General features: G+C 45.8%; 1 protein-coding gene across 1 annotated transcript in view; it reads left to right on the plus strand.

The window, feature by feature from the left end:
* The window catches only part of TBC1D30 (TBC1 domain family member 30), a 142995-nt gene extending 129892 nt beyond the window's left edge, over positions 1-13103 (plus strand). The window contains exon 15 of the transcript XR_013813699.1: positions 13093-13103. The gene's annotated coding sequence lies outside the window, so the exon portion shown is untranslated. The remainder of the gene's footprint in view (positions 1-13092) is intronic.
* Positions 13104-13407: the final 304 nt, after the last annotated feature.

A 13407-nucleotide genomic window follows, 5' to 3' on the forward strand; every position in this document is an offset into this window, starting at 1 on the left:
ATGATTTCCTAAAATTCTGCCAACACTGTATTGTTTGATACTGGGCAGGAGAGAATGGGTTAGATGGTGATTATACTTCAGCTACTGGACTTGGAAAATATCTAATGGTGTGACACAGGCTGTGAGGAAAAACAGGTTTTAGCTCAGACTTGGAGTCAGAAAACGGCTCTCCTGCCGTGCACGCTTCCCCTGTTCTTCTCTCCCACCTCCAGGGCACAGAAGCAGAGTAGAAGGCAGACCGGACACCCTGGTTACGGAGACAACCCACTCCCTGGCAGGCAGACAGCATTTCATGAGGAATATTGGAAGAAATCCTTTTTTATAGAAATCTTTCAGCAAAGATGCTTCTTACATCAAACTTCAATTACTTGCATTGCATTTGAAGGGACTAAGAATATTTGAAAACAATTGAAAGAGCCTGATTCAAGGTTATACTCATCTCAGCATGGACTGGCTCAGGATAAACACGTTGTGTGGCACATGTCTTGTGGGCAGAACCTGAGAGAGGAGGGCTCCAATCCAGGCCCACCCACACATCATCTGTTGGCTCCATACACTGCTTTTTCTGACCATGGCAACAAAGCTAGTTCCATGCCCAGCACACTGGGTCGGCCTGGCGGCAATTGCAACAGAGACAATTTATTGGACAAGGTATTTACACTCGCTGGAGCAAGCAGAGTTCAATAGTTTTTCTGTTTTTAATAGAAATGAATGAAAAGTGGAAGTTAGAACCACTGACATATAAATAAAAAAGAAATACATTCACATCTTTAAAAATACAAGAGAAGAAAATGTCATTTCAACATGTATGCCTCCATTTCTAATGTTTGGAGTCGCATATATAAGGCAAATAATTGCTCATGAATTATTTACCTGGAGGTTCTGTTGAACTGCACCATAGTTTCAATTCTTAATAGATATTTGGAAGCAAAACACAACATCATAGTATGTGAAAAATTTTTATTAAGAGAATTAAACAGGTTAAAATTTCTCTTTGCTCTGTCACTCTTTTGGTAGCATACACAGATGGAATTTTTAAAAGTTATTCAACAGGCATTTATTGGACTGTTGCTATATACTTTGAATCATGTTAACTACTAAAGTATAAAGATGATTGACAAAGAGCCACATATTAGAACCCTTTGCATCACCACAGTGTCTGATTAAGATGTATGTGTGTGTATACCTTAATTCTGGCATTAGGTTTATGTGTGTGGATGGGCACAGAGGTAGAGAGAAAGGTTTTTGGTTTGTTTTTTAAAGAAAGTATCAATGAAGTTCTTTGATTTTAAAAAGGTTGAGAAACAAACTTCTGCATGACACTAGTGGGATTTTCTAAGTGGAAGTGGAAAGCACAAATGACTTCCCAGATTGATTCCACTCCTGCACTGTGCCTTCTCGTGTGCTCCAGGACACAGAAGTCTCCTGGTGACTACATCCCTCCCTCTGGCCTGACACAGGTGCATTTGGGACTGGAGTCGATCCAGAATCCCACACTCCACTCAGCCAGTCCCCGCAGGAGCCATTTAGCCTCAAGTGAGACTGGGCCCAGTATTCTCAGAGGCTGTGTTTTCCCTCATCCTTTCTCTTACCCACCAACCAAAGGAACCCCAAAGTTATTTTAAAGGAAAAGAGAATGAAATTTATCAAATGTTAGAAAAGAAACTATTTATTTATTTATTTATTTATTTATTTATTTATTTATTCATTCATTCATTCATTCATTTTAAAATGTATTTTTATTGGTTTCCAAGAGGAAGCGGGGGGGGGGGAGGGGGTGGAAAGAGAGAGATAGAAACATCAATGATGATAGAGAATCATTAGTCGGCTGCCTCCTGCACACCCCCTACTGGGGATCGAGCCCGCAACCCGGGCATGTGCCCTTGACCAGAATTGAACCCAGGACCCTTTAGTCCACAGGCCTGACGCTCTTTCCACTGAGCCAAACCAGAGCTAAAAACAATTTTAAAAGGGAGAGAAAAGAAGTAAACATTGGAAACCATCTCTCTCTGACAAGTGAGACTAAACAGTAAGTAGATGGGAACACTGAGGCATTCCCTGATTTGGTGAGGAATAGCCATGAACGACAAGGGCAAGCCTACAATGTGACGGTTGTTTTCTCTGTCAATTCAACACTGTAGTTTAAAAAAATCTGAGTTATTTGGGGATGAACAGAGTCAGTAGAAGACATCCTTTCAGTCTAACAGTTGCTTTATATCCAAGTCCCTGTCGACCACCTGGGGCCAGGTCAAGAATCTGAGGCTTTAAATTCAAGTGTCAACTGGTTTCCTTGTCTTCACAAGGTTTGAGAGGCCAACCAGTCCTGGATTGGGGGGCGCGCGCGCGCGAGAGAGAGAGAGAGAGAGAGAGAGAGAGAGAGAGAGAGGGAGGGAGAGAGAGAGAGAGAGAGAGATCTACTTTCATGCACATTTACTAGTAACTCTGGTCTCATCACTCCTGTTGAATATTGGGCATCATGACATGATCTCGTTTACAGCCTGTGGTGGTCATATTATGAATCATAACTCCTCAAAGAACATTTTTGAGGGTAGAGTACTGAGCCTGTTGAGAATTACTAAGAACTATGAGGAGCTCTAAGTTCTGTTCCTATTTTTTCCAAAGCCCCACCCTATGACTAGACCAAGAGATTTAAGTGTTCCTAATCAAACAATTTGTTGGCTTGGAGATTTTAAAAAAAAAAAGTTCTTTGGAGTGAAAAGGAGTGGCAACATACACATTGTTACCATCACCACCACCACTACCACCAAAGAACTCCAAGGCCCCGGGCTCCATGGTGTTGTCATCCTAATCTAAACCTCATCAGAGGACCTCTGGAAACCCAGGTATCCTAAAGGTTCTTAAAGTTTCAAGTATGAACAAATGAGTTGATCAACAAAGTAAGAACCGAAGCATGGAGGCATGGAACAGACTGGCATACCTCAATGTGGGGTGGGAGTACGAGAAGAGATAAACCAAAGAATTTATATAGTCATATTCATAGCCCATGGACATGGGCAATAGGGTAGTAAAGACCTGGGGGTGGGGGTGGGGATGGGTAGAGGCTGGAAGGAGGGGGGAGGAAATAGGAAACATCTGTAATACTATCAATAATAAAACGTGTGTGTGTGTGTGTGTGTGTGTGTGTGTGTGTGTGTGTGTGTGTATTAAAAAATATATGAACAAAAACAGATCCGGAGACTGAGAAGCATTGATCAGATGCTCAAACCTCAGATGCTCAAACCTCAGTGGGGGTAAGGGGGGAGAGATCAACCAAAGGACTTGTATGCATGTATATAAGCATAACCAATGAACACAGACACCAGGGGGTGAGGGCATGAGCCGGGGTGGTGGGGGGGCACGGAGGGGATAAGGACTCATATGTAATGACTTAATCAATTAAAAAATACAAAAAATTTTCAACAAGTATTACTGAATGCCTACTGGGTGCTGGTTCCTATGTGGGCTCCAAAGGTGCTAGGTAGGGGTAGGGATTAAAAGGTAAAAATGTACTACCTGCTCTCTTATAGGAAGAAAAGACATAAATCCTGAAAAGCTTTCAATAAACAAATGTTCTCAGCACGTACTAGTAGAACAAGCTTGATCCACAGTCAGTGATCAATGAATGTTAAATTGAATGAGGATGTGACTCTAAGTTTGACAGCTTTCTTTAAACATCACTGGTAATCCCTAGTGTGCATAGGTTTTTGTTTGTTTGTTTTAATCCCGGAATTCTTAGAATTCCTGAAATTCTAGGGAACAAAAAGAATATTGTCAGGCTGGGGAGATTGTGCTCCATGGCTCTCTGTAGACAGTTTACAACTTGGTTGGCTCTGTGGTTAACCAAACCACAGATGAGTTCCTTAGGGATCAACGTGGAATGCATAGCTAAGGTTTGCTGATGATTAGGCCCGTTCCAAAGTAATTCATAGTGTTACTATGCCAAAAGCATAGTACTCCAGAAGTCTATCTTGGAGCCTACAGTTACTCCAGAAAAAAGCCTCTCTTTATATAATAGACTCTAAATTGCTTTGCAATGGAGAAGGGAACATTTTAGATATATATACAGTATATACTGTATATTTTTATTGCTTTCAGAGAGGAAGGGAGAGGGAGAGAGAGATAGAAACACCAATGATGAGAGCGAATCATTGATTGGCTGCCTCCTGCATGCCCTCTACTGGGGTTTGAGCCGGAAACCTGGGTATGTGCCCTGACCAGGAATCGAACTGTGACCTCCTGGTTCATAGGTCGATGTTCAACCACTGAGCCACACTGGTCAGGCGAGAAGGGAATATCCTTAATAAAGAGTCCATGTGAGAAGGTGCCCCTGGAACAACTCTCAAGGCTGCTAGGTGCCTTGTTGCCTCTTCTTAAAGTCCATGTTCCTGTCTTCTAGAGCAGCAGTTGCCAACTGGTGGTCCGTAGACCACTGGTGGTCCATGAGGTCTGAAAGGTTGGCAACTGCTGCTCTAGAGGACAGGCATTGGCTGTAACTGTCACTCACGTGGCCATTTGAGTGTGTACCATCTTCTCATAGCTCTATGAGTGCAGAGTTTAGGTGTGCTCTTAGTCACCCCTGAGTCCTAGCAGCTAGTGTAGTATCTGGCACAAAGTTGCCACCAGACAAATAAACCAGAACTTCTGTGAATGAACTTATATTCTATTTAAGAGTCATAACATAGCCGAAACCGGTTTGGCTCAGTGGATAGAACGTCGGCCTGCGGACTCAAGGGTCCCAGGTTCGATTCCGGTCAAGGGCATGTACCTTGGTTGCAGGCACATCCCCAGTAGGGGGTGTGCAAGAGGAAGCTGATCGATGTTTCTCTCTCATCGATGTTTCTAACTCTCTATCCCTCTCTCTTCCTCTCTGTAAAAAATCAATAAAATATTTTTTAAAAAAAGAGTTATAACATCACTGGATCAGTAAGCACACCTGCTGCTGTGAGCTCTGTCCACTTGCAATTCTGCTCACATCTTGACACTAGTAAGAAAAAATGTATAGGGTACATGCACACATATATACATATATTATACACATATGTACATACACATATTATATATACGTATATGTGGGTATGTATGTGTGCATATATACTTACGTACGTGTGTTTGTGTGTGTATGTATGTATCTGGAAAAATCATGAAGATGACCAATTGTGACAGATATTTGCATACTAGTACATATGATAATACTAGAGGCCTGGTGCACAAAATTCGTGCACGGGGGGCGGGGTGTCCCTCAGCCCAGCCTGCACCCTCTCCAATCTGGGATCCCTCTCACAATCCAGGACTGCTGGCTCCCAACCGCTTGCCTGCCTGCCTGCCTGATTGCCCCTAACTTCTTCTGCCTGCCAGCCTGATCACCCCTAACCACTCCCCTGCCAGGCTGATCGATGCCTAACTGCTCCCCTGCTGGCCCGATTGCCCCTAACGGCCCTCCCCTGCTGGCCTGGTCACTCCTAACTACCTTCCCCTGCCTGCCTGGTTGCTCCTAACTGTCCTCCCCTGCAGGCCTGGTCACCCCCAACTGCCCTCCCCTGCAGGCCTGGTCACCCCTAACTGCCCTCCCCTTCTGGCCTGATCACCCCCAACTGCCTTCCCCTGCAGGCCTGGTCCCCCCCAACTGCCCTCCTGCAGGCCTGGTCCCTCCCAACTGCCCTCCCCTGCAGGCCTGGTCCCCCCCAACTGCCCTCCTGCAGGCCTGGTCCCTCCCAACTGCCCTCCCTTGCAGCCCGGGTGCCTCCCAACTGCCCTCTCCTGCTGGCCATCTTGTGGTGGCCATCTTGTGTCCACATGGGGGCGGCCATCTTTGACCATATGGGGATGGCCATCTTGTCTGTTGGAGTGATGGTCAATTTGCATATCACTCCTTTATTAGATAAGATGTTAATAGTCTATTGTACAGTTGCAAGCACCAGTTAAATAAAGGAGACAGAGAATCTGGCTGTTTTAAAGTAGCCAGTAGCTTCTTTGTGTACAGTATGGCAAATTGGGATACTTTTGGGAGGGAGAACAAACCCTGATGCCTGGCTCTCCCCCCCAAGAGATTCTGATTAATTGATTAATTGGTGGGGTGTGGCCTGGACACTAGGAGGTTCCAAAAGTAACCCGAGTGATGCCAGTGTGGCAGTGTGGAGCTAAGGTTGGGAAGCACTGGTCGAGGAACAGAGAGCTAGTCATTTGGAGCAGATTTTGCTACTTGCAGAATCACTCTAATTCTAATTCAGGTTGTTACCCCTCGTTCCAGAGGAAGTGCTTCAGGGAAGGGAACCTTTACTTGTGGTTTGAACCTTCTAGTGGATCAAGATGATTCAAATGAAGGGCAGAAAAAGATCCCAAAGGATCCTAAGAAGAGTCCATGAGAGAAGGGGGAGTCTGAAAATCTGGGCCCAACATAAGGCAACATCTACAGCAGTAACAATAAAAACAGTGGCAATGCCCTGTATATATGTGGCTCAGTGGATAGAGTGTCAGCCTGTGGACTGAGGGGTCCCAGGTCAATTCTAGTCAAGGGCACATGCCCGGGTTGTGGGCTTGATCCCCAGTGGGGAACCTCAGGAGGCAGCCGATCAATGATGCTCTCTCATCATTGATGTTTCTATCTCTCTCTCCCTCTCCTTTCCTCTCTGAAATCAATGAAAATACATAATAAAAAACAAAACAGGGGCAGATTTTTCTAGGACTCTTTCACCCAAAGTGATTTGATTGGCCTGTTTCAGTGTGTTTGGCCTAAAGTAGGTGGCATACAATGATTAACAGTCCCATCTGGGTAGCATGGGCTGAGAGAGTGTCAGTTCTTCACTGAAAAATTGGATAGTAGGTTGGCAAAACCCCAGCAAATATGCATCTTTTTTGCAGCTAGTTTGAAAACTCCTTGAGGGCAATGACTCTGCTGGGCTCCACAGCTTCAACCTTCTTTGAAGATATTAAGAATGTGATTCATTATAAGCTTGCTCCACTGTTTTTTGTTTTGTTTTGTTTTGTTTTCCAGCTGAAGCTTAGCTTTGAATGCTGTTTCTGGGCCTCCAAATAATTTTCTTGGACTTGTGAGAGACACCTCATTGGAATGAGGGGAAAGTCTTTATACATGAGTACCTTCTCTGTGCTGAATGTGAAAGTTTAAGAGGTGCCTCAGCTATGGCATTCAGCCTCTGGAACATTTTGAGCAATGGGGCACCACTGGAAGATAGAACTCAATCCAAGTCTCAAAAATCCTTGAAGTCCTTTGCATGTTCTTAGTCTGAATGAGCGTCACTTCAGATGTGGTGAGAAGTTGAAATGGAAACTATTACATCAAAACATTTCATTTGGTGGTGGGCGTGTGGGGGGGTGTTTGGAAAAATCCTAATTTTTTTTTTTAAAGAACAAAGAGAAGTTGATGAAAGCATTTGAGGTTATAATGACCAAAGTCTCCATTGCCTCCCTTCCCTCCCCAACCGTCTTCCAAAATGGAGAAAATAAATGAAGCCAGAGAAATGTCTTAACTATTGAGTCTGGCAGGCCAAGCTTTTTAGCTAGGATAATGTGTAGTAGTCCAGTAATACCTTTTAATTACAGTTGTATAATTATAAATAGGAAAGAAATTAAAAGATGAAGATGAGGTTTGTAATGAAATTACCATAAATACCATCGCAGGCTTTAAAGTCGTCATGAAAATTCATAACACAAAAACATGAATGTAGAGATTAACTTCTACCAAGACTAGAAATTAAAGTTTTGTGGATTTGTGGTCTTCCTTGTTAGCTTGGTATTTCCTCCTTAGTACACATAGCACTATTAGTCATGCAGGCACAAACAGACTTTTAAAGAGTCCAAGTCCTGGTTGGCAACTCTTATGCTCTCCCAGTCACTTGGGCAAGCTGAGATGGAAATGACTTGGGTTCCAGAAACAAATGGTGCAAACATCCAAAGCAATCTAGTCCAACTGCCTGGATGTTTTGATTATTTCTCCTTTTGGAAGGAGGCATGTATTTTATTTGTGATGCATGAGTTTATTGCAGTTTTATTTTTACACCTATTTTCTTATTGAAGTGACACATTTTCATGATTGAGGATAGGAGATGATATTTGCAAACTGCTGCATTGGTCCTGCGGCCAGTAACCTAAGCTATTAGATTGGATCATTTAGACAGGTTACATCATCACAGGTTAGTTCCTGTTAGTTAAAATACTGCTAATGAGATCAACATCACGAGGTTACTTTCATAAGCCTGCGCCATAGCTGCACAATATTACGACATCTTGAAAACATGACACCTTGATCTGAAGAGAGATCCAATAAGTGAGTTTGGCTCACTTTATTGTAAACTGTCTTCCAACATTGTGAAAATGCTTACCATATATCCCAGTGATGGTAGATTGTGTCCTCTGTTTGCATATGACAAGATACTTGTTTTATTTTTCTAAACCAAGAACAATTATTTTTGTCACTTCTTTACTACCATTAGCTTATGGGCTAGTGCAATCAATTAAGTGGTGTATTTTTGTGCCTCTGCTATGAATAAGAAATCATGCTGTGATGGCTATCTAGGACTAGAGATAGGACAGAGAAGTAAATTTGAGGTTGCCAAATATAGGAAAGTATTGAGAAAAAAGGGAAGATTAAAGAAAACCTTGTATTCTGGCCTTTTCCCCTTTAATCCAGTGGATAAGGGAGAACCATTGAAGGTGGTTGATCATGGAAGTGACATAATGAAACTGGTATTTGGGGATAAATTAAAAGGGGAATGAATTGGAAGCTGGTCACTGCCTGCCTTAAAGACACTGTGGAACAGGAACACAGTGATGACCACCTTTCTTTAGCTCGAGGCTGTGGGAAAGCTAATGCCCAGCTTCTGATACCAAAAGTGGTGGGAGTTCTGGCTCCCAAGAATTGCCTCTCTCTTCCTCCCATTCCCCACCCACCCCCCAATTCGCCTAGGTGATTTCAAATGAGGGATGCAGCTCTCCAAGTGTTGCAGTACCCCAGGGAGAAGTAGAGGGAGGTTCCTGGAGGGCAGGGCCACCTGGTTGGAGATGTGTGTATGTAGTTGTGTGTAGTGGTAGTGGAGTTTAAAATGGCCCAGAAATAGTGGTCTCATTCTTCCATTCCCCTTTCTAAACTCTCAGGAAAGGATTGACTTAAGACCTGGGTGACTTTAATTAGCCTTTCCATCGGGTGCCATATTGTTAACCAAGATAGCTGATATTCATTGTGGGGGTAGGGGGGAGAAGGGATTAGAGGAGTTCATGGGGCAGGGGAAGAGAAGGGATTAGAGGAGTTCAACTGCTATAAAAGAAAGATAACAAGCTGAACAACCTATAATAAAGGAAGATAGAATTAGTGGATCAGAGAGACAGTGATATAAAATAAGCATAATATCCTCCAAATATATATATCAGAAATGGAAAAATGTAATAAGCAGCCCTAGAGCAGATCCAGCCCAATATATTTGGTAAGAAGAAGGCAGTAGGTGAAATGAGAACTCAGTAGTGTTGGCCAGGGCTGGATTCATCTCCAGGTTCAGCTGGGATAGGACCCGTTTTTAAGTTCACTTATGTGGCTGTTGGCAGGCCTCAGGTCCTCACTGGCCAGAGTCATCAGTTCCTTGACCTATGGGCTCAGTAGGCTGCTAATGGCATACTAGCTTGTTTCCACTAGCGTGAGAGATGAGAGAGAGACATAGAGACACAGACAGAGGCCATGATTTTCTAAAACTTAATCTTGGAAGTGACTTCCATCACTTCTGTCTCTTTTCTAGAAGCAATTCACTAAACCCAGCTTATACTCAAGGAGGCAGTGGGGCATTATACAAGGAGTGGATAGGGATCCCTGGAGGCCATCATAGAAGCTGCCTGAAACACCTCAGAGGAAGTTAGAGACACAGACTACAACCTCATAGCAGTGAGTAGGGTGCATATGAGTTGAGAGGGGCCACAGGAGTTCTTAAGAGAAAATGTGTGGTAAGCAGAGCACACATGTACTCACACTACAAATTAGATGACTCCCTTCCTCTCTGGCCTCCTCTGGCTTCTACTTTATTAACCAAACCAATCCAGCAGAACCCAAGAAACTCACTCCCAGGCTAAACACTTCTCCAAATCTCAAATCCATTCTCCCTCCACAACCCATCTGCTATTGCTTACTTTCTAAAATCTGCATTAGTTATGTTTTATAATTTGCCCAGAGTTTATAGGAGTTACCAGTGGGACAGATGCTTTATAAGCAGCTTATACTACCATACTACACGTGGAACTCTGCATTATTTAAAATGCATTGGGTTAATATTTGAAAAGATGTTACCCTGGTTACAGTGGGAGGGAAAAGGATTAAAAAGCCTAGGCATTGCTGGATCAAAACAACTTGTTTGGGCTTCCATAAAGGACTATAAGGATTCAAAAATTCATATTTTTTTCCTAGAATAGAAAGAACATAAACTTCAGAGCTTGACATTCTAGTTCTACATTTACTAGCAGAGGGACCTAATGAAAATGAATTAACCTGTGCTTCAGTTTCCTCATCTATAAAAATCAAGCAATGGATTGTACAGGGTTAACTGAAACAATATATGTGAAATACATACAGTGCATTGTGTGGTACACAGACGGCCTTCCACAGAGCTCTGTACTCTTCCTTTCCCTTTATTGTCCAGTTATTTGGTAAGTGAATAGTGCCGGCATATTTTGGCATTTGCTGGACCATTATTCAGAATATCCCAGTGTGAACAGAAAGCAAACAGCTCAGCAAGAATGGCCATCTTTGTAGGGAGAGTGTTGGTGTGTGCATAGGGCTGGCTCTTTGCCTGGGATGCAGGGGTCAGCGGGGCTGCCGCCAGCAGTCTGCAGTGTTAGCCAGGGAAATCAACTCACAGTCCTGCTGGCACCTACTGCTCCACTTGGGTAAACATAATTATGGCCTTTCAAGAGAGAAGAGGGAAAGCAACCAAGATCCCCACTCACCATGTAAACAGGATGTCCACTGAATGGCAGCCATGGAGATGTTTATGTTTGGTTCAGGGGACAATTGACAGAGGCCTCTGGGAGCCGTTAGTGCTGCCTGGGGCAGTAGTCTGCCAGCAGTGCTGGTGGCTGGGTTCTTTCTAGCAGCCTTTCTGCAGTGTGAATGTTGAGCTTCAGAGAGTTCTGGGGCGGTGCTGTCTGGAGCCTGGATGCAGTCCTTTGAGGTGCTGGGTCTGCTTATCTGCTCCAGGCCCTTTATACATAGACTAGAGGCCTGGTGCACAAAATTCATGCACGGGGTGGGGGGGTGTCCCTCAGCCTGGCCTGCACCCTCTTGCAATCCAGGACCCCTTGGGGGATGTCTTACTGCTGGCAGTCGGACATCCCTCTCACAATCCAGGACTGCTGGCTCCTAACCACTCGCCTGCCTGCCTGCCTGATCGCCCCTAACCACTCACCTGCCTGCCTGATCACCCCTAACTTTTCTGCCTGCCTGCCTGATCACTCCTAACCACTCCCTGCCTGACTGATCGCCCTTAACCACTCTGCCTGCCTTCCTGATTGCCCCTAAGTGGTCGCCTGCCTGCCTGATCGCCCCTAACCGCCTCTGCCTTGGACGCCACTGTGGCAGCTTCGTCCAGAAGGACATCAGGAAGGTCATTCAGCTGTCCGGTCTAATCAGCATATTATGCTTTTATTATTCAATCTAATAAAAGAGTGATATGCAAATTGACCACCACTCTAACACACAAGATGGCCGCCCCCATGTGGTCAAGATCGCTGCCCCCATGTGGACACAAGATGGCCACCACAAGATGGATGGCAGGGGAGGGCAGTTGTGGGCGATCAGGCCAGCAGGGGAGGGCAGTTGGGAGGGACCAGGCCTGCAAGGGAGGGGCAGTTGGGGGTGATCAGGCCTACAGGGGAGGGCAGTTAGGGGTAACCTGGCCGGCAGAGGACGGCAGTTAGGGGTGACTGGGCCGGCAGGGGAGGGCAGTTGGGGGGGACCAGGCCTGCAGGGGAGGGCAGTTGGGGGTGACCAGGCCTACAGGGGAGGGCAGTTGGGGGGGGGATCAGGCCTGCAGGAGAGGGCAGTTGGGGGGAGCCAGGCCTGCAGGGGAGGACAGTTAGGGGCGACCAGGCTGGCAAGGGAGGGCAGTTAGGGGTTACCGGGCCAGCAGGGGAGGGCAGTTGGGGGCGACCAGGCCTGCAGGGGAGGACAGTTAGGGTTGACCAGGCCTGCAGGGGAGGGCAGTTGGGGGTGACCAGGCCTGCAGGGGAGGACAGTTAGGGTTGACCAGGCCTGCAGGGGAGGGCAGTTGGGGGTGACCAGGCCTGCAGGGGAGGACAGTTAGGGGCGACCAGGCTGGTAAGGGAGGGCAGTTAGGGGTTACCGGGCCAGCAGGGGAGGGCAGTTGGGGGCGACCAGACCTGCAGGGGAGGACAGTTAGGAGTGACCAGGCTGGCAGGGGAGGGCAGTTAGGGGCAATCAGGCTGACAGGGGAGCAGTTAGGCATCGATCAGCCTGGCAGGGGAGTGGTTAGGGGGTGATCAGGCTGGCAGGCAGAAGCGCTTAGGGGCAATCAAGCAGGCAGGCAGGCGAGTGGTTGGGAGCCAGCAGTCCTGGATTGTGAGAGGGCAGTTGGACATGGCTCGAGGGGTCCCAGATTGGAGAGGGTGCAGGCTGGGCTGAGGGACAACCCCCTCCCCCGTGCATGAATTTTGTGCACTGGGCCTCTAGTTATGGATAAAGGCCTTCTGGTGTCCATCGCTCCATTTTCAGCAGCCTCCGGTGACCTGGGGGCTGGCTGGTTGAGGCCTCTATGAAATAATAATCTTTTAAAAATATATATATATTTTTATTGATTTCAGAGAGGAAGGGCAAGGGAGAGAGAGTTAGAAACATCAATGATGAGGAAGAATCATTGATCAGCTGCTTCCTGCTCATCCTCCACTGGAAACTGAACCCACAACCTGGGCATGTGCCCTGACCAGGAATTGAACCATGACCTCCTGGTTGACAGGTTGATGCTCAACCCCTGAGCCACACCGGCTGGGCTATGAAATAATAATCTTTTTTAAAAAAAATATATTTTATTGATTTTCCACAGAGAGGAAGGGAGAGGGACAGAGAGCTAGAAACATCGATGAGAGAGAAACACCGACCAGCTGCCTCCTGCACACCCCCTACTGGGGATGTGCCCGCAACCAAGGTACATGCCCTTGACCGGAATCGAACCTGGGACCCTTCAGTCCGCAGACCGACGCTCTATCCACTGAGCCAAACCGGTTTCGGCTGAAATAATAATCTTAACAATAACTACTGTTTACTCAGTGAAGGCAGAGGGCCAAATACTTCACATGGGTTATTTCATTTGACCTTCACCATAAGCCTTTGTGGATGGTTGTTATTGTCCTCATTTTACACTTGAGGAGGTTCTGCAAAGATAAGCAACTAGATTTGAAGTC

Source organism: Cnephaeus nilssonii (genome assembly GCF_951640355.1).
Source record: "Cnephaeus nilssonii genome assembly, chromosome: 6".
NCBI lineage: Eukaryota > Metazoa > Chordata > Mammalia > Chiroptera > Vespertilionidae > Cnephaeus > Cnephaeus nilssonii.